Consider the following 20,620-nt stretch of genomic DNA (forward strand, 5'->3'; position numbering starts at 1 on the left):
AAGACAAGGTGTACAGAAATAACACCAACAGCATTGCTGTACAAAAAAGAGCCATACAGGAGGTCATTGACAGCATCGATATTCTGACACTTCAGCTGGTCATGCACAATTTCGTTATTTGTCTGCGCCCCTCATCGGCAGTGATGGCAGACATATCGAACTTAAGCTAAATATTAATATCTCTAGTGACATTTACACGTTGAATAAATGAATATTCGTGCAAACAAAACATAAATTTTACAAAACGCGATCAGTAATGGTCACAGTCAGCTTCTGGCTGATGAGACAAGGTAGGCATGAGAGATTGCATGGGACTCTCACTTCTGATTCGGTATCATGCCGCATAATGTTCTTAGGGAAGATGATCTTTATAGCGATCTGACCTCATACATCATGATGAAATGGTAGGCTGCAGTTAATGCTCTTGCTTGTGTGCTTTAGTAGTGAAGGAATAGCAGTAAGTTTTACCCGCGTTCAAAGGAATAGGGTGCCGATTTAAACGACTGCAGTAAAAGTGTATGGCGACTGAGGGCCGAGGAGGGCGATTTCTCTGCAGAACCTGGGTGAATACATTTCCGGACTGCCGAGTTCCGGGGTCTCGTCGTGCAGACACGCTGGATGGCGCCAGTCGGTTGGGGGCCACATCGAGGTAGGCTGACAACCGCCGATGAGACGCCGCTGCAATGGGCAAAGCATTATAGATCAGCAATTAGAGGATGGGCTTTGTTAGGCAGGTAGCCGGTGAGACAACTGTGAGCTTTCTGTGAATTTCCGTGTGACAGGTCACTGGCACCCAGACTTCCAGATTCTGTTACAAAACATAATTTTGAAGGCGCTAGGAGTTTAGCTAGATTATGGCCATTCTTTGGAAACTTCGAAATGGAGGCAACAGGGGAGACTTGTTGTTGTTGTTGTGGTCTTCAGTCCTGAGACTGGTTTGATGCAGCTCTCCATGCTACTCTGTCCTGTGCAAGCTTCTTCATCTCCCAGTACCTACTGCAACCTCCATCGTTCTGAATCTGCTTAGTGTATTCATCTCTTGGTCTCCCTCTACGATTTTTACCCTCCACGCTGCCATCCAATGCTAAATTTGCGACCGCTTGATGCCTCAAAACATGTCCTACCAACCGATCCCTTCTTCTAGTCAAGTTGTGCCACAAACCTCTCTTCTTCCCAATCCTACTCAATACCTCATTAGTTACGTGATCTATCCACGTTATCTTCAGCATTCTTCTGTGACACCACATTTCGAAAGCTTCTATTCTCTTCTTGTCCAAACTAGTTATCGTCCATGTTTCACTTCCATACATGGCTACACTCCATACAAATACTTTCAGAAACGACTTCCTGATACATAAATCTATACTCGATGTTAACAAATTTCTTTTCTTCAGAAACGCTTTCCTTGCCATTGCCAGTCTACAGGGGAGATAAAGATCTTTTTATGGAGGGCTGTGGTTCCATTTTGGTAATGTTGGCAAAAGACACGGCGTAAACACATGGGAAAGGGGCTGCGGAGCTGAATCTTTTTTCCTTTTCTCCCAATTAACTTCAAAGTCTCTGATTGGTCAAATCTGTGTATGCAGAGCAAGCGGCTTCCTCCCGTCTTCGAATGCTGCGCCCCAGCTCGTGATTGGCTTATGCTAAAGTGGGAGTAGTCTAAGATGTAAATATGCTTTGTTACTGAGCTGGAGAAGAAAGTGGAGAGAAAGAGGAGTTGCCACTCTTGTACTGGCACTTCGCTAGTAAAGAGTTGCAGGTCTCTCTCTACCTAAACGGTGAGACTTGTGTCCTTAGCAAGTGTGCCACTTAGAGCCTGTGCCAGTCACCTTCTGAACAGTCAGAGGAACTGCTTCTAGCATCACGCACATGACGAGTGATGCGTGGGTGTACTTATTTCTCTTGAGTCGGCGGTTGAAACATTTGACATATTCCCTCACTCATAGTCATGGGACGGATTCAAATTGGTTTGGCAGACCAGCAAATGGGTCCACCTGCACACTGGAATCCACAGGGATTTCAGAGGCTCATAGGGAAGTACCTGCGTTCCGGCTCTGAGCACTATGGGACTTAACAGCTGTGGTCATGAGTCCCCTAGAACTTTGAACTACTTAAACCTAACTAATCTACGGACATCACACATATCCATGCCCGAGGCAGGATTCGAACCTGCGACCGCAGCAGTCCCGCGGTTCCGGACTGGAGCGCCTATTACCGCACGGTCACCGCGGCCGCCCCCCCCCCCCCCCCCCACACACACACACACAGCCCTCTCCCCGTCACTGAGCTGCTCAAACACATGGCTTTTTTTCCAGAAACAATATTAATCACACAAAAGATAGGAATACAGAGGAAAAACAAAGAAGAAGAAACAGAAGCACAATGAGGGCAGCAACTGCTGCGGGAACTACTCTACGCACTGTCTCGGAAATGTAAGGTTCAGCAAGATGGCAAAGAGTTCTAGAAATCGGCGAAGTTGGAAGCAGGACCAGTAAGCCGCAGGCATTAACTGGCGGAAAGCCAAATGGTCATCATTGCCCTCACCAGTACCGATAAAATGTACAAAGCGACCAACCAATCATATGATGATCATATTAGTCCTCCGGCAGTATCCGGCAGCAGAATTATATCAGTGGAATACTTAGCTTCAACAAACGGAGGAGGAAAACTAGTTGCTCTCTGAGCCAGGACCAGTTTGCTAGATGACCACAAGTAAACCGGCGCTGCAACGTTTCTAGGGATGCAATTCTACTGCATTCATCTGTGTCGCTAATCCCGATCAAATAGTTGACCGCATATTGTTGACCAACTTGTACCAGGAGGAGCTCGCTGCCATAGGATGTGGAGGCTGATGTTGGTCCACACAATTTTCCTGGATACTCGCGATGGTAATTGGTCAGCGGGACTGGGGCCGAGAATTCCCTCTCAGTGGGTCAACAAAAACTTGATCATGAGCACCGGGCGCTGCAACATGTCAGCCTCTAAATAGCCCGCGGCTAGACAGAACTCTCGAACGTGTCTCAGTATAGAATTCAGACTACCAATGCCAACTGAGGGATCAAGACGCCATGAACGCACTAAGCTGGACAGCAGAAACGTAAAGATATATAAGTCCTGAGCAGAACTGTAGCAAACCATGTGTATTCGGTATTCAGTAATGAATCATTTGGCTAACTCTAAGTATCGAATGGTTACTCGGAAATACATTTCGTTACTCGCAGCTATTGATATGATCTCTGTAACGGAAACCAACATGGAGCATGCATATACAGGAATGAGGCAACGGCGAATGCGGTACGAATCGTACGGATACGAAATGAATGGCTAAAAAGTAACAGAAGAAAATAATTATATACAAAAGGCCATACGGGAAGCGAAAAAAATGTAGTAAACGGAAACAACACTCTGTGCGGCTGGTCCCGGTGGAGGTTCGAGTCGTCCCTCGGGCATGGGTGTGTGTGTTTGTCCATAGGATAATTTAGGTTAGCCGGCCGCGGTGGTCTCGCAGTTCTAGGCGCGCAGTCCGGAACCGCGCGACTGCTACGGTCGCAGGTTCGAATCCTGCCTCGGGCATGGATGTGTGTGATGTCCTTAGGTTAGTTAGGTTTAAGTAGTTCTAAGTTCTAGGGGACTGATGACCACAGCTTTTAAGTCCCATAGTGCTCAGAGCTTTTTCAACTACTTTAATTTAGGTGAAGTAGTGTGTAAGCTTAGGGACTGATGACCTTAGCAGTTAAGTCCCAAAAGATTTCACACACATAATAATAATACCAATAAAACAACACTTTGCAACAACACACACTTACCGCTCTGAGAGAACTGAGCAAGGACACAGAACGGAAAGCACACACACGCAAAAGAACCATTTCCCCATCACAAACAAGAGACACAAATAAGGAACAGAAGTCGTAATTCCCGCTGCAGTTTTCATAGCCTTCTCGCAACAAGCTATACTCCTTTCGCGACACAAGCGAACAGCAAAATGGTGTAATGTTTCTTGATCTTAAAGTGCGAAAGCTTTGTTTTTCTGTGTACAGAATAAGCTACACGCCGTCGTGAGTACACGAATAACTAATTAATAGCCCATTACACACCAAAACTATTCCATAATGCTACCGCAGTCCCAACTGTATATTGCTGACTTACTAAGGTCACCTTTTAGCATTTGTTTACTAACAGCCGTTAACACAGTTGCAAATGACAATGTGCGCTGAGAAAAAACGGCAATAGAGAAAAGCATATAAAATATTCCGCAAAGAGCAAGAATAATTCATAAAAACATGCCCTAACTTACAATAAATAAGGCAGCATAAAAGTACCCATACAAAACTATATTTCAAAAAACCAACAGTAAGAATGTTATGATGTGTTACTGTGTTTGTGTAACTTATTTCCTGCATGTTTTTACATTTTAAAAAAATTTACTGACGATGGTGATGTGTGTCATCGAAACTAGTTTGGGAAAATAAATAAGTAAACCGATAACAAGGTGTTTTGCATCAAGGTTGACTCACTTTCTGATTTTATTGTTTTTCTATGCAAATACGGACCAAATGGATGAGGTCCAAGATAAAGTTAATATGGTATGTGTTGTAGAGGCATTGTTGTAGTGTAAATTTAATGCCATTTAAAATATTGATTTTGGAGTGGGGATATTCTCTGTTAATTTAATTGTGAAGTGAGTAATTTACACAACGTCTTTGACGAATTTTAACTGCCTAGCTCTATGATTAAGACTTATTTTTTATATTTTAGATCTAACTGCTTGGTCCATGTTTGCAGATTAATCCCCTTTAATGCAAACACAAGGGGTGTATATTTTTTTATCTGCAAATGTTTCAGATTAATGCTTATTTGTTTTTTATTCTCATCCAGTACAAAAAAGTGGTCACTTTCAAAGCTGTACTTTTTCATTCATGTCGATGTTATTGTAATTGTTAATTTCACAAAACACAGCACAACTGTCCCTCAGCTCGCTACTATTATATTTCTATATGTCATAACTGCAGCTCGCTAAAATTATATTTTTCTAGAATTTCGTAATTGTGGTCCTACTTTGAAATGAGCACAAAATAGATTGTTTTTAGTTAAATGAAGAACTGAGAACATTTTAAAAATTTCGCTTATCAGTTGTATCAAATTTGTCTAACTTTCAGATTAATTTAGATTAAATTGAAACTAAACTTTTTTTTGTTTTTATTTCATTGTGTAACCCACTTCATACAGGTTCTAGCATAAAAATACATCGATGTACTAAGGTGTAATCCTATGAAATGAATGCTATTAGATTCCATACGAATTTTACGATACAGTCGTTAAAGAAAGTAATGAGCAACGATACATTTATAACGAGTACTGTTGCTTTTAGTAACTGATACATACGGATGCACTTTTTTTCGTTACTTTCATAGATCTAACCAGCACTGAGTGATGGTCAAAATGGAGCGCCGAACACATACGACAGACTCCTTCCACTTAATTTCAGATTTAATGGAGACTGGGTAATCGTGAAGTGAGCCATGTCCGCCAAAGTGGCATGACAAGGATGATGAAAATTTACATGATTTTATAACGTGGTTTTTGGTATCTTTACCGCAAGAGAGAAAGATTTAATTGATTTGATGAAGACTTCATAAAACGCCTTCTGCAGAAGGGCACTAAGTATCCGAAACCGGTAAAGAAATTAAATTTCTTTTCGTTATATACGACTACAGTTGCTGTGGATGGATGAAATACAAAACCAATTAGGATGGATAAAATACTAAACTAAACAGTTATGGATATCTAAAGGTGTGGGCTGAACGTTACTTGTCGACTTGTCAAATCAAAAACTCAGAACAGCTTTTGGACACCATGAGAAAAAACACGATTGGTCTAGGCCACTGTCAGACTCACACCCAACGAAGGAGGAGACGAGACAAAGACGACGTCACACACACAAAGGCACTGACACCACTAAAGTGATAAACTACGAACACTTCCGACACTGCATCAGAGCAGATATGTAAACAAGTAACAACTACCTGTTCACTCGGCACACAAGGAGGAACAGATAACTTTGCCTATCCGAGCACGCATCCCGGATCGGCCCAAACCCTTGTATGTCACCGTGCATCCACTTTCTGCGTTCGTGGAGTTGGTATGATTGGTGCACAGGGAAAGACTTAATTACTGTCGCATCCCATCTAGGGAGGTAACACTAGTCTGTTGTGTCTATGTTACAGCGTGCTATGCAGTATCCTTGAAATGCATGACTGAAGAACATAGCATACTACATCGTAAAACACATACACTTCAAAATAGGATCCTCAATTTCCGTGCTGCGGCGAACTCACGCTGCAGGATATAAGGTGAGAACTACATTGATAATGACTGGGAAAATGACTCAAATATTGACGCGACGGATCTAACAATCTCGGCCGCGGGCTAGACTTTGGTCCCCCACGAGCTGTGGTGGGTGAAACTGTGTGCTTACCTGTTTCGGTAAAATAATTTGGGCCTTGTCGGCTCCCTTTCCTTTGCAAATTGTCCGCTCCGTCGGCATGATTTCGCAGCCGAAGTACGGAGTGCGCTGTACATATGTACTCACATGTCAGTTCTAGTACAATATATTTGTCCAATGAATACCCGTTTATCACCTGCATTTCAGATAACGCAAAAACATTCCACGCCACTAATATGGAACTAGCCCAACTTTGGAAGGCATTAACCACCACAAAAACTTATCAGTTCCTCGCCCACCAAGGTATTACTTCGAAATTAATTCTCTCCGGGGTGGCTTGGTGGGGAGGGTGGTGGGAAAGAACGGTGGGCACTATAAAGCGTTGCCTATGGAAGGTGTTGGGACTCGCAAACCTCACTGAGGAACAAATGACCACCACCTTCATCAGTATTGAAGCCATGGTGAACTCCTGGCCCATTACACCAGGATATGATTGTGATGCACTCACGGGAGAAAAACTTTCGACTATTCCGACGGGACCAGAGGCTTCAGCGAACATGGATTTAACAAAGTAATTCCGACTGAGACAGCAACTCTGTGACAGTTTCTGGAACCGTTAGGTTAAAGAATACCTATTGGAGCTCCGGAACTGCCATGAAGTTAAACGCTCATCGGGACGAGTCATCCTCTTACGCCCTGGCGACATAGTGCTGATCCAAGAGGACCTTCGTCAGCGACATATGCTGAAGAAGGCCAGGATAGAAAAGGTAGTGCCAGGAAGAGACGGCAGGGTAAGGACGATAATACTCCGGACACTAGAAGGTCACATCATTAGTCGTCCTGTGCAGCTGGCCGTACCTTTGGAGGTCGGCCAGGGTGGGGAGGATGTCACAGAGTCAGGCAAGTGAGAGACTGTGTTTACTGTTAGGACAATGTATTTTTGACTTCTTTTATGTTCTGTGACTATGTAATGAAATGTTGTTAGACTGCTAATCGCCGCTCTACTGTGATTCACGACACCACTGGTTACACTTCTGTCACCTCTTGTTCGCATTGACAGCACTTTGAACAGTGTACGTTACATTTCAGATGTGTTACGACCGTGGCTCTACCCATCATTCGATCCCTGCGAAACCCTACATTTCAGCAGGATAATGCACGACCGCATGTTGTGGGTCCTGTATGGGCCTTTCTGGATATAGAAAATGCTCGACTGCTGCCCTGGCCAGCACATTCTCCAGATCTCTCACCAATTGAAAACGTCTGGTCAATGGTGGTCGAGCAACTGGCTCGTTACAATACGCCAGTCACTACTCTTGATGAATTGAGGTATCGTGTTGAAGCAGCATGGGCAGCTGTACCTATACACGCCATCCAAGCTCTGTTTGACTCAATGCCCCGGCGTATCAAGGCCGTTATCACGGGCAGAGGTGGTTGTTCTGGGTATTGATTTCCCCGCATATATGCACCCAAAGTGCATGAAAATGTAATCACGTGTCAGTTCTAGTACAATATATTCGTCCAATGAATACCCGTTTATCATCTGCATTTCTCCTTGGTGTAGCAATTTTAATGGCCAGTAGTGTAATTGTAACGACACAAAATCCAATCCAACTCAGATGCGTACAAACATTAGTCCAACTAATTCCCATGGAATCGAACATGTTTTAGTGTTCTCTGTCACTAATGTTACGCGCGTTTTATGTGATATGAAACAATGAATCGTTAATGAATCAGTCCGACTTTGGACATTATTTAGTTAAAGAATTCCGTTAATATTTTTTTCCTGCTGAGATCGCATTACCTGGCGTTACAATCCTCCATGACCAAATGTGCAGAAGAGTGAAGGAAGTGGAAGAGAGCGAAAGTGATGGTTGCGGAGCAGCTTGCTGTTACTTGTGGAGCGGTTTTATGACTCCTCCTTGGGAGGAGGAGTGGTGGCGCCAGCTGTCTAAGCAGGAAGCGTATTTTCGACAGAAACTTTTGCTTTTGACCATGCAGATGTTATTTTGTTGAATCTGGTTCAAGCTCATTACCAGAATTACAGTGTGACAATTATTGAACTATATGAAAAAAAATGTCGTCCTAACTTTTGAACGGTTTGCGTTAGATGTTCATACTGTTCGAACACTCGTTCGACCTATACTTGAGTATTTCTCATCAGTGTGGGATCCGTACCAGATCGGGTTGACGGAGGAGATAGAGAAGATCCAAAGCAGAGCGGCGCGTTTCATCACAGGGTTATTTGGTAACCGTGATAGCGTTACGGAGATGTTTAGCAAACTCAAGTGGCAGACTCTGCAAGAGAGGCGCTCTGCATCGCGGTGTAGCTTGCTCGCCAGGTTTCGAGAGTGTGCGTTTCTGGATGAGGTATCGAATATACTGCTTCCCCCTACTTATACCTCCCATGGAGATCGCGAATGTAAAATTAGAGAGATTCGAGCGCGCACGGAGGCTTTCAGACAGTCGTTCTTCCCGCGATCCATACGCGACTGGAACAGAAAAGGGAGGTAATGACAGTGGCACGTAAAGTGCCCTCCGCCACACACAGTTGGGTGGCTTGCGGAGTATGAATGTAGATGTAGATGTAGACCGCGGGGCATCGTGGGAACTAGTATACACATGCACACACGCCTTGTTGCCGGCCGTTTCGTTTAGATGAGTTCGTAAATAAGCAGAAGTGGCGCATTTGGAGGACTGAGAATCCGCATTTCGCTATCGACAAGTCTCTTCGTTCTCAGTGGATGACTGTATGGCGTGCAATGTCACGGAATAACCGGTTCCATATTCCCCGATCGCACGGTGCCGACCGAACGGTATGTGAAGGAAGATGATTTCGTCCCAGTTATCCAAAGTAAGCCTGATATCGACAAGATGTGGTACATACGAGACGGAGCCCGAACCCATCGAAGCAGGAGAATATTTGAGGCCGTGGGGGAGCACTTTGGGGACCGCATTCTGGCTCTGTAGTACCCAGAGCCCACTGGCATGGGCCTGTTCTCAGGATCTGAACACATGCGACTCTTTTTTAGTGGGGTGTATTAAAGACAAGGTGTCCAGCAATAACACGAAAACCGTTACTGAGCTGGAAACAGCCATTCAGGAGGTCATCGACAGTATCGATGTTCCGACACGTAAGCGGGTCATGCAGAATCTCTCTATTCGTCTTCGCCACATCATCGCCAAGGATGGTAGGCGCATCTAATATGTCATAACCTAAATACGAACGTCTGTAGCGACGTTTATACGTTGAATAAGGCTTGTGTACTCGGTAGTTTATAACTAACATACGTTCTGTTTCATATGGTTCAATAAATGTCTTCCTTTAAATCCGACAGCCGGGAAATTGTTGGTACCTGAAGACAAAGGAAGTTTTAGTAACAACTAGCGCTTGGTAAACTGTAAGGTCGCGACTTAAATATCTGAAGCGTGTCCAAAAGTTACACCCTTCAAAGGGTTTATCGACATAGAAAGGCGTTCTAAAACGCAAAAAGTAGCAATACGAAAATTCAACAAACGTAGATATTAGCTCTAGGGTAAGATGGACGACATACAATACGTACAAGAAGCAGAAGTGTACAACAAAAATGGAACCCCCACAACGAAAACCTCTGTTTGAAAACAAAGGTGGGACCGCAGTCTTCCTTCTCTCTTTTCAAATGCTACAGCAGAAAAACAATAAGCCTACACAAATAAAAGAAAGATTCAGGAGTTGTATTACCGTTTAGGGAAAACGGATATCGATTGTATTATCACATATTTAGCACATATTTCATCTCACTGGACGTAAAGATTAATTAGAGGAGCAGTTAAATCGAATGAATCGTCCATTGAGCACAGAAGGTGAGCTGAGAATAAACCAAGGAGAGACTAAAGTATTGACGAATAAAAGAAATTACAATATCGATAAACTTGATACAAAAATTGGAGCCGGCCGGTATGGCCGAGCGGTTCTAGGCCCTTCAGTCTGGAACAGCGTGGTCGCTACAGTCACAGGTTCGAATCCTGCATCGGGCATGCATGTGTGTGATGTCCTTAGGTTAGTTAGGTTTAAGTAGTTCTAAGTTCTATGGGACTGATGACCTCAGATGTTAAGCCCATAGTGCTCAGAACCATTTGAGCCAAAAATTGGAGACCACTTGGTAGTCGACGCATAGGAATTATTCTACCTTTTAAGGAAAATAACGCATCTCAGGCAAAAATAAAATCGAGACAAACAAAAAGTTGTTGTTTAGGTACACGATAGCCGAATCCCACAACACGATGCTTGTAAAGTTTTCAAACTGGTGCAGAACACTTTCACAAATTGTACAAGTTGTACGAGAAGGCGACATGCGCCTTCACTCTGGAAGGAGCAAGCCGATATATTCCACAACGAATGCCAAATCCACGTAAGCAATGTGCAAGTTGTCCCAGTAACTTCCAAATCGAAATCCAAGTCCACACAGAAGTTTAATAGAGCGTAATGAAGGGCTTCAAGTAAAGTACGCGAATTGGTTTTCTGGTCACAGCGCGCGGCTATTTGAAGCAGTCAAGAATCCAAAGGGTTCGCCCACTTCACTCACGCCGCATGTATTTTACTGCCAAACAGTTCCATGTCCATGTTTCACCCCCCATGGGAGCTACCGATCGATGCAACATTCATATCGCTTCCCACTGCTGGGATACCCTCGTCGCTGCTCCACGGAGGTACCATGCAAGGAGGATATTAAAGCAGACTGTCACAGGCAAAAAAATAAATTTGCTGGTCTCAAACCGGAACAGAAGAGACTCAGAGCCTTTGAGATGTGGCGCTACAGAGAATGTTGAAAATTAGATGAAGTAAGAAAGGTAAGCAATGAGGAGGTTCTCCGCATAATCAGAGAGGAAAGCAGCGTAAGGCAGACACTAAGAAGAAGGAACAGGATGGTAAGACCTCTGTTAAGACGTCAGGGAATAACTTGCATGGTACCAGAGGGAGCTGTAGAGAGTAAAAACGGAAGAGAAAGATAGAGATTGGAATACACCCAGAAAACATTCAGGACGTACGATCCAATTGCTGCTTTGAGATGAAAAGGTTGACACGGGGCTTCAGCAAACCAGTCAGAAGACTGATGACTGACAAAAAAGTCAAACATAGAATTTCAGGAAAAATTTATGAGAACAGACATGCTGAATAATATTTTATGGGTGTGAATAATACAAAAAACGAAGAAAGCACTTAATATTTATAAGAATGATAAGTAAAGAAGATTCGCAAAGTTTTACAGGAAGTTTCCACAGCAAAACTCTCTTGAAATCTGGCAGAAAATCCAAAGAGATTCTGATCATGTTTAAAGTACACCATCGGCAAGACGCAATCAATACCTCCACTGCGTGACAGCAGGGTTAATGTGACGTTTGACATTGTCACTAAAGCAGAGTTACTAAACACAGCTTTCCGAAATTCCTGCACCAAAGAAGACAAGTAAGCACTCCACAATCAAGAGCAGCTGCCAAAATGAGAAACGTAAATGTCCTCGGTGTAGCGAAACAGATTAAGTCACTTAATAAAGGCAAGACCTCCGGTCCAAATTGTATACGTTCTTTTCATAGTATGCTGATACAATAGCTCCATACTTAGTAATCGTACACAACCGCTAGTTTGTAACACCTATTTTTGACCTATTTTTTTATGTGCATCGATATTTCTAGGTCAATTTGTAGTACTTATGTATAATGTTGTATCTGTCACGGAAATTCTTTAACTATGTAGACATGTTTCAGCTATGTGAAACTTTTGGACGATGTTGTTTAAAATAAGGTTGTGAATTTAAATACCTACTGGAATTATTGTTATATAACGTACTGTAAATGACTTGTTCCATAGTTATGGAAAGTAGTGTAGGGATGCCACTCAGCTACGGAAGTAGCCTCGCAGAGTGGAAAAGGTGTGGTTGGCGCTCAAGTGGAAACTTGTCCTTTGTGATGGGTAAGAAGTCTGGGCTGAGCAGTGCTATGGTTAACACCTCCCTAGCAGTAGCGGGTCATTGTGGCCCATGTTCCTGGAGTTTTGAGGCCAGAAGACCTTAAGGACAGTATTTATGAGCCTCGGGTGCTGCATTTTATTTGGTGATACCATTATCGTGACATGGTTTTTGTCCGTATAACACATAATTTCGACGCCAAGAAGGTACTTGGCAGGGCGAGGCTAACAGTATTGCTATGACTGCACCACTGCCAGGTTAATAGCCATTGTAAATTGCGTCACCAGTGCCTCCAGCCTTCCACTAAACTGTTCATATTTGGCACTCTGTAAATGGATAAAGTATTTGTGAAATTTGGTTGATTTTAGTAATAACTGTTGTTGCTAAAAACTATCTTACACCTGTGATTATCCCAAATTACAAACCTGGACAGAGATCCTACCCTAGTGAATTCCAAGGTCCTAATTTATTATGAAAAAATGGGTGGACTTAAATACAATGCTGTGTTGTCATTTTCAAAGCTAATTATACTTTTGAGTACGTCAAAAGACAGCTTATGAAAGCACATTTGTTATTTAAAGAGTTATAGTTTGTTGTGCTTTACTTAATTAGCGATCAGATTAGTTACCATTTCTCATACATACATCTACAGTTTTGTTAAAGAGCGTAGTCCTCGTGTACTAGGCTAGTCAATGAAGAAATGCAAAGGCTCCTTCAGGGCCAGTGTAGTTAAATTTACATTCTGTCTAGTTGCTTCAAACGGAGTTAAGAAATAACTAGTTACTGTGTTATTTATTCTAAAGCAAGTTGGTTAATGCACAGGCATAGAGACCCTGTACTAAGTAATGAAGATATAGATTATGATCATTAGCAGACCCCCGATTTAAATTCAGAATCATTTCAAACTATTTCCTGTTCTGAAATGTACTACTTTCATATGTGTTGGTAACTGGTTTTATAAACTGTTACGCGTAGTTCATTTAAGGTACGTGTTTCTGAGAGGCAATTGTTACTGTTTGCTATCTCATTGGCCATATGTTTGTTAGTAGCACATGTGCAAGGTTAGGTTACTGTTTAGTGTGTGAATGTGTGTGCCAAGCAAAGTTAGGTTAGCCTCAGCACTGCCTTCTACTTTATCATTTTGCTTGACGCAAGAATGCCTAATTAGGCTGGCGACGTGTTTTAATATGTAATGTTACAACTTACTTTTGTGTTAAGAGAACGTCTATTCCAGACCCACCGTTTACAAAAATGGTTCAAATGGGACTTAACATCTATGGTCATCAGTCCCCTAGAACTTAGAACTACTTAAACCTAACTAACCTATGGACAACACACAACACCCAGCCATCACGAGGCACATAAATTCCCTGACTCCAACAGGAATCTAACCTGGGAACCCAGGCGCGGGAAGCGAGAACGCTACCGCACGACCACGAGATGCGGGCCCCACCGTTTACTATTGTTTATACTCTGCTGGAGTGTTTCGGAAACGAATCCCAGTTTGTTTGTTCCCACGATCAAAACTCACAAAAATTCCTCTCAGAGTTTGTTCTGGAGTACTGCTGTGCTTTGTGGGATCTGCACCAGACAACGAAAAAGTTCAGAGAAGAACAGCACGTGTAGTACCCTCGCGAAATATGGGGGCAAGTACCACGGACATTATACTCGAAGTGGGGTACCAATGATTATAGCAAAGGCGTGCTTCGTTCTTATGAAATTTCAATCACTAGCTTTCTCCTTCGAATGCGAAAATATTTTTTGGCGCCCACTTACATAGGAAGAACGGACCATCATAATAAATAAAGTGAAACAAGAGCCCTCACTAAACATTTAAATGTTAGTTTTATCCGTGCGCTGTTGAGGGTGGAATGACAGAAAGCTTGAAGGTGGTTCGATGAACCTTCTGCCAGACAATTATTAATTGCGGAGTAATCATGTAGATGTAGATACACTCTGGCAACACAAAAGAGAATCGAAGCATTTGAGATGTGGTGTTACAGGAGAATGCTGGAAATTAATTGAACTGGTAAGACAAAAAATGAGGTTCTTCACAGAATTTGGGATGTAAAGAACAAGTGAAAAACACTAACCTGAGGAGGAAATCTTGGTGTAAATTTTGTGAAACTGGCGTCAGAGACAGACATACAGGGCAAAATAGTGTAGAAAGACAACAATAGGACTATGCCAAAAAAACTATTGAGGATACTGGATGTAAGAGAGCGATGAGAGAGAAGGAAACAAAAGAGAGTGATGATCCCCAACTTCATAAAAATCTTTCTAGAGCAGACAGTCTTGGACATTAAGGTACAGCCATTGGTGATGAGTCTGGACGTAATAGCTAACACAACTTAGTCTTCAGTAATCCAACATTCGGAATACTATTTTCTCTTACAAATGTGTAGCTAAAAGCTTTACTTTCTGGCAACTCAGACACGAGCTTGTGCTGCCGAGGAGACGCTGAAGTGATCTGTATAATTAACTTGTCTGAGGAACATAGCTTATATCACAAATTATTTTTTATGAATTTCAGCCAGTAAAGGCATCTTCAGCTCCGCTTTCCTAAACAATCGTGGAAACAAGTGTTGTGTGTCACTGACGACGCCAACCGGTTGCTGTGACGAGATTTTAGACAAACAGATCTGAAGATGTCCAATAAGAAGTCATCAAAAATAAGAATATTTTGATCCAGGCAATGTTTCTCAGACTAGTTTTCTAGCAGTTCTCAATGTAGTCGGAAATTCCTGCAAACGAAGCTACGGTTAATCTTTTACACTTCTTAAAATTTGCTGGTTTTTATGTTTCTTTCTTTGCAAAAAGATGCCACTTGCGCCCAATAGTGAAGAAATGCGGAGGTTCCTAAGGCACACCGGGGAAGTGGTGATTAATATGCACGGAACCGACCGATCATCTCTTATTACTTCACAGGCGTATTCTGCCACAATGATAGCAGACCTAATGTAATGTGTGAATGTAAGGAGAGCAATCTATTGCTGTTAGATTATGTTCTAAAACCTGTCAAGCATAAGCACACTTTCTGCACGCCTTGGCCCGGAAAGATATGAGCCATGTGCTTATATACATTTCATTCCTCTTATCTCACTGAAAATCACTGAACTACTCACTTTAGGAGCTTCCAAATGCCCTTTAAAGTTTATCATTTTGTTTAAAACATCATGCTACCTTCAGTATCTAGACCGGAGAATATGGTAGAAAGTTTACCAATGTATAGATAATTAAAATCCAGAGCCCCAATTTACTTGGTTCACCCCGTATATTCTACGATTCGCAACACTGATTCGGTCTGCTACAAAGGGAAACGCTTACAAATAACTTACGCTTCTTATAATATTGTTCAAGAGGATGGGACCTACATGAAAACGGACTAACACTACATATTGAACTACTGGTATACAAAGAACGCAGGTGTCTTTTACTCAAACGAGAGCGTGAAAAATATGTTAAAAGCCCTGAGTTGGCTGAATCTTGAAGATGGACGCTTACTAACCGCTAAAACCTACTTACAGGGTTACAAGAATCTGTATTAAGTCAAGAAACTAAAGAAATTCTTCAGTCTCCTACGTATCTTAACTTACAGGAATGGTGAGGACAAGGACAGACTAATTGCAACACGCATTGTGGCATTTATACAGCCAGCCTTCCCGCATTCTGAATGCGAACCCCTAACATGTGATACCATGCTAAGTACCCCCTGCTGTAAACATCATAGAAGTGCATGTAGTGAGCCCATTTTAAAATACAAGTTAGTTATCATATACTGGTTCAAATGCCTCAAATGGCTCTGAGCACTATGGGACTTAACATCTATGGTCATCAGTCCCCTAGAACTTAGAACTACTGAAACCTAACTAAACTAAGGACATCACACAACACACAGCCATCAAGAGGCAGAGAAAATCATACTGGTCATGCAATAAAGGAAACTGTTTGTTTCCGTTGAACTGCAACCAAACAAGAATCCAGAAGATGGATGTTAACTGACGTACATATACAGTCCAGTCATTTTAATGTGACCACCTTTCAAAATCCTAAATAATCACATTTCGCAGTTCGAGACGTGTTGAAAGAGTCAATGAGGTTCTGGAAGGTACCGACTTCAGTGCCGTGGCTAGCTGATACAGCTTTCTCGGTTGGGGATCCACGACTCTAAGCGCCCCCTCGAGATGGTCCCAGAGATTCTCGATTGGACCTAAATCCTGGGAATATGGTGGCCATGGGAGTACGGTAAACTCAACCTGGTGCTCGTCGAATAACGTAGCTGTGTGACACGTTGCATTTTGCTGCTGCTGGGTGCCATCGTGCTGAGAAGAAACAAGCTGGTTGAAGGGTTGTACATGATCGCCAAGGATACATGCATACATATGTTATCTTTTGTGCCTTCCAGAAAGAAGAGATCGCCCCGAGAATGCCACGAAAACATTCCTCACACGATGAAGTACCCTCCTGGGTGCCGGATGTATGGTCTTCAGTCTTCACGCCTTACATGCCAACAGCCCCCTGTCCATGGAGCACACACGTGAATCATCAGAAAAGATCACCTCTCGCCACTTACACGACGTCCGGTTGTGGTACTGGAGTGCAAATTCCAGTCTTCGTCTCCGATGAACAGCGGTTACCATGAGTGCATGTTGCGGAAGTCCAGATGCGCCAACGTTCGCTGTAACGGCGTTGGTCCATCTGGGCGGTCAGTTGCTCAACAGTTGTATGTCTGTCGCCCGTACACATCCCTTTCACCTAAGGCCCGTGGTGCATCACAGCTCCAGAGCTTCGGAATCGCTTCCACCCTAGGCCTGACAGCCAATGATAGTGCCCTTTTGGACATCAGATAAACTTCTCCGTTTCTGCATTACGAGAACGACTAAACTTTCTCTGCGTCCCCCTGACACGCTTTATACACTGAAGAGCCAAAGAAACGGTACACCTGCCTAAAACCGTGTAGGGGCCCGCGAGCATGCAGAAGTGCCGCTGCACGACGTCACATGGACTTGACTGATGTCTAAATTAGTGCTAGAGGGACCTGACACCATGAATCCTGCAGGGCTGTCCATGGAGTGGAGATATGTACTGAACAGCAAGTGGGAAGGTATCCCAGATGATAATGATCATGTCTGGGGAGTCTGATGGCCAACGGAAGTGTTTAAACGATGAGGGTGTTTCTGGAACCACTCTGTAGCAATTCTGGACGTGTGGGGTGTCGCATTGTCCTGCTGGAATTGCCCAAGTCAATCAGGATGAACAGTGGACATGCACGTGATCCGACACGATGCTTATGCTTATGCTTTGAATACGCATATCTATACCAGTTTCTTTGGCACTTCAGTGTATATGTTTCACTACCAGCGCTGCTACCTGCCGTCTGTGATTGTTTATTGCACGTTTACGTCGAAAGTAGTCAGTGGTCACTTTCTTCCAGTACGGTTCTACGAACACTTTGTAAGGGGTCCACAGCCCCGTACATGAAGTAATGCAGTTTCGCGTCGCACAAATCGAGACAGGCTAGATATCAATAGTCCGGCGCTAAGAGCGCCAGAGAGATACAGCAATTGTCCGTAAGTGGAGTGGAGGCAGTGTGCATGTGCAGAAGTCGGTAAGAGTCGCTAAGAGAGCTCTAAGCGAGCAGCACATTGAGTCAGGGTGGAAGGCCGCCAGCAATACGTATTATACTGAGCATATCCCAAGGAAAACTAGAAAATCTGAAAAGGGAAATGCAAAGGCTCAATCTAGATATAGTACGGGTCAGTGAAGTGAGGTGGAAGGAAGACAAGGATTTCTGGTCAGATGAGTATCGGGTAATATCAACAGCAGCAGAAAATGGTATAACAGGTGTAGCATTCGTTATGAATAGGAAGGTAGGGCAGAGGATGTGTTACTGTGAACAGTTCAGTGACCGGGTTGTTCTAATCAGAATCGACAGTAGACCAACACCGACAACGATAGTTCAGGTATACATGCCGACGTCGCAAGCTGAAGATGAACAGATAGAGAAAGTGTATGAGGATACTGACAGGGTAATGCAGTACGTAAAGGGGGACGAAAATCTAATAGTCATGGGCGACTGGAATGCAGTTGTAGGGGAAGGAGTAGAAGAAAAGGTTACAGCAGAATATGGGCTTGGGACAAGGAATGAAAGAGGAGAAAGACTAATTGAGTTCTGTAACAAGTTTCAGCTAGTAATAGCGAATACCCTGTTCAAGAATCACAAGAGGAGGTATACTTGGAAAAGGCCGGGAGATACGGGAAGATTTCAATTAGATTACATCATGGTCGGACAGATTCCGAAATCAGATACTGGATTGTAAGGCGTACCCAGGAGCAGATATGGACTCAGATCACAATATAGTAGTGATGAAGAGTAGGTTGAAGTTCAAGACATTAGTCAGGAAGAATCAATACGCAAATAAGTGGGATACGGAAGTTCTAAGGAATGACGAGATACGTTTGAAGTTCTCTAACGCTATAGATACAGCAATAAGGAATAGCGCAGTAGGCAATACAGTTGAAGAGGAATGGACGTCTCTAAAAAGGGCCATCACAGAAGTTGGGAAGGAAAACATGGGTACAAAGAAGGTAGCTGCGAAGAAACCATGGGTAACAGAAGAAATACCTCAGTTTATTGATGAAAGGAGGAAGTACAAACATGTTCCAGGAAAATCGGGAATACAGAAATACAATTCGCTGAGGAATGAAATAATCAGGAAGTGCAGGGAAGCTAAGACGAAATGGCTGCAGGAAAAATGTGAAGACATCGAAAAAGATATGATTGTCGGAAGGAGAGACTCAGCATACAGGAAAGTCAAAACAACCTTTGGTGACATTAAAAGCAACGGTGGTAACATTAAGAGTGCAACGAGAATTCCACTGTTAAATGCAGAGGAGAGAGCAAATAGGTGGAAAGAATACATTGAAAGCCTCTATGAGGGTGAAGATTTGTCTGATGTGATAGAAGAAGAAACAGGAGTCGATTTAGAAGAGATAGAGGATCCAGTATTAGAATCGGAATTTAAAAGCTCTTTGGAGGACTTACGGTCAAATAAGACAGAAGGGATAGATGACATTCCATCAGAATTTCTAAAATCAGTAGGGGAAGTGGCAAAAAAAAGGACTATTCACGTTGGTGTGTAGAATATATGAGTCTGGCGACATACCATCTGACTTTCGGAAAAGCATCATACACACAATTCCAAAGACGGCAAGAGCTGACAAGTGCGAGATTTATCGCTCAATCAGCTTCACAGCTCATGCATCGAAGCTCCTTACAAGAATGATATACAGAAGAATGGAAAAGAAAATTGAGAATGCGCTAGGTGACGATCAGTTTGGGTTTAGGAAAAGTAAAGGCACGAGAGAGGCAATTCTGACGTTACGGCTAATAATGGATGCTTTCGACAATATAAAATGGTGCAAGCTGTTCAAGATTCTGAAAAAAGTAGGGGTAAGCTATAGGGAGAGTCGGGTCATATACAATACGTACAACAACCAAGAGGGAGTAATAAGAGTGGACGATCAAGAGCGAAGTGCTCGCATTAAGAAGGGTGTAAGACAAGGCTGTAGCCATTCGCCCCTACTCTTCAATCTGTACATTGAGGAAGCAATGATGTAAATAAAAGAAAGGTTCAGGAGTGGAATTAAAATACATGGTGAAAGGATATCAATGGTACGATTCGCTGATGAGATTGCTATCCTGAGTGAAAGTGAAGAAGAATTAAATGACCTGCTGAACGGAATGAACAGTTTAATGAGTACACAGTATGGTTTGAGAGTAAATCGGAGAAAGACGAAGGTAATGAGAAGTAGTAGAAATGAGAACAGCGAGAAACTTAAACATCAGGATTGATGGTCACGAAGTCAGTGAAGTTAAGGAATTCTGCTACCTAGGCAGCAAAATAACCAATGACGGACGGAGCAAGGAGGACATCAAAAGCAGACTCGCTATGGCAAAAAAGGCATTTCTGGCCAAGAGAAGTCTAATATCAAATACCGGCTTGAAATGAGGAAGAAATTGCTGAGGATGTACGTCTGGAGTACAGCATTGTATGGTAGTGAAACATGGACTGTGGGAAAACCGGAACAGAAGAGAATCGAAGCATTTGAGATATGGTGCTATAGACGAATGTTGAAAATTAGGTGGACTGATAAGGTAAGGAATGAGGAGGTTCTACGCAGAATCGGAGAGGAAAGGAATATGTGGAAAACACTGATAAGGAGAAGGGAC

The sequence above is a fragment of the Schistocerca gregaria genome, chromosome 4, assembly GCF_023897955.1.
Source record: "Schistocerca gregaria isolate iqSchGreg1 chromosome 4, iqSchGreg1.2, whole genome shotgun sequence".
Lineage (NCBI taxonomy): Eukaryota > Metazoa > Arthropoda > Insecta > Orthoptera > Acrididae > Schistocerca > Schistocerca gregaria.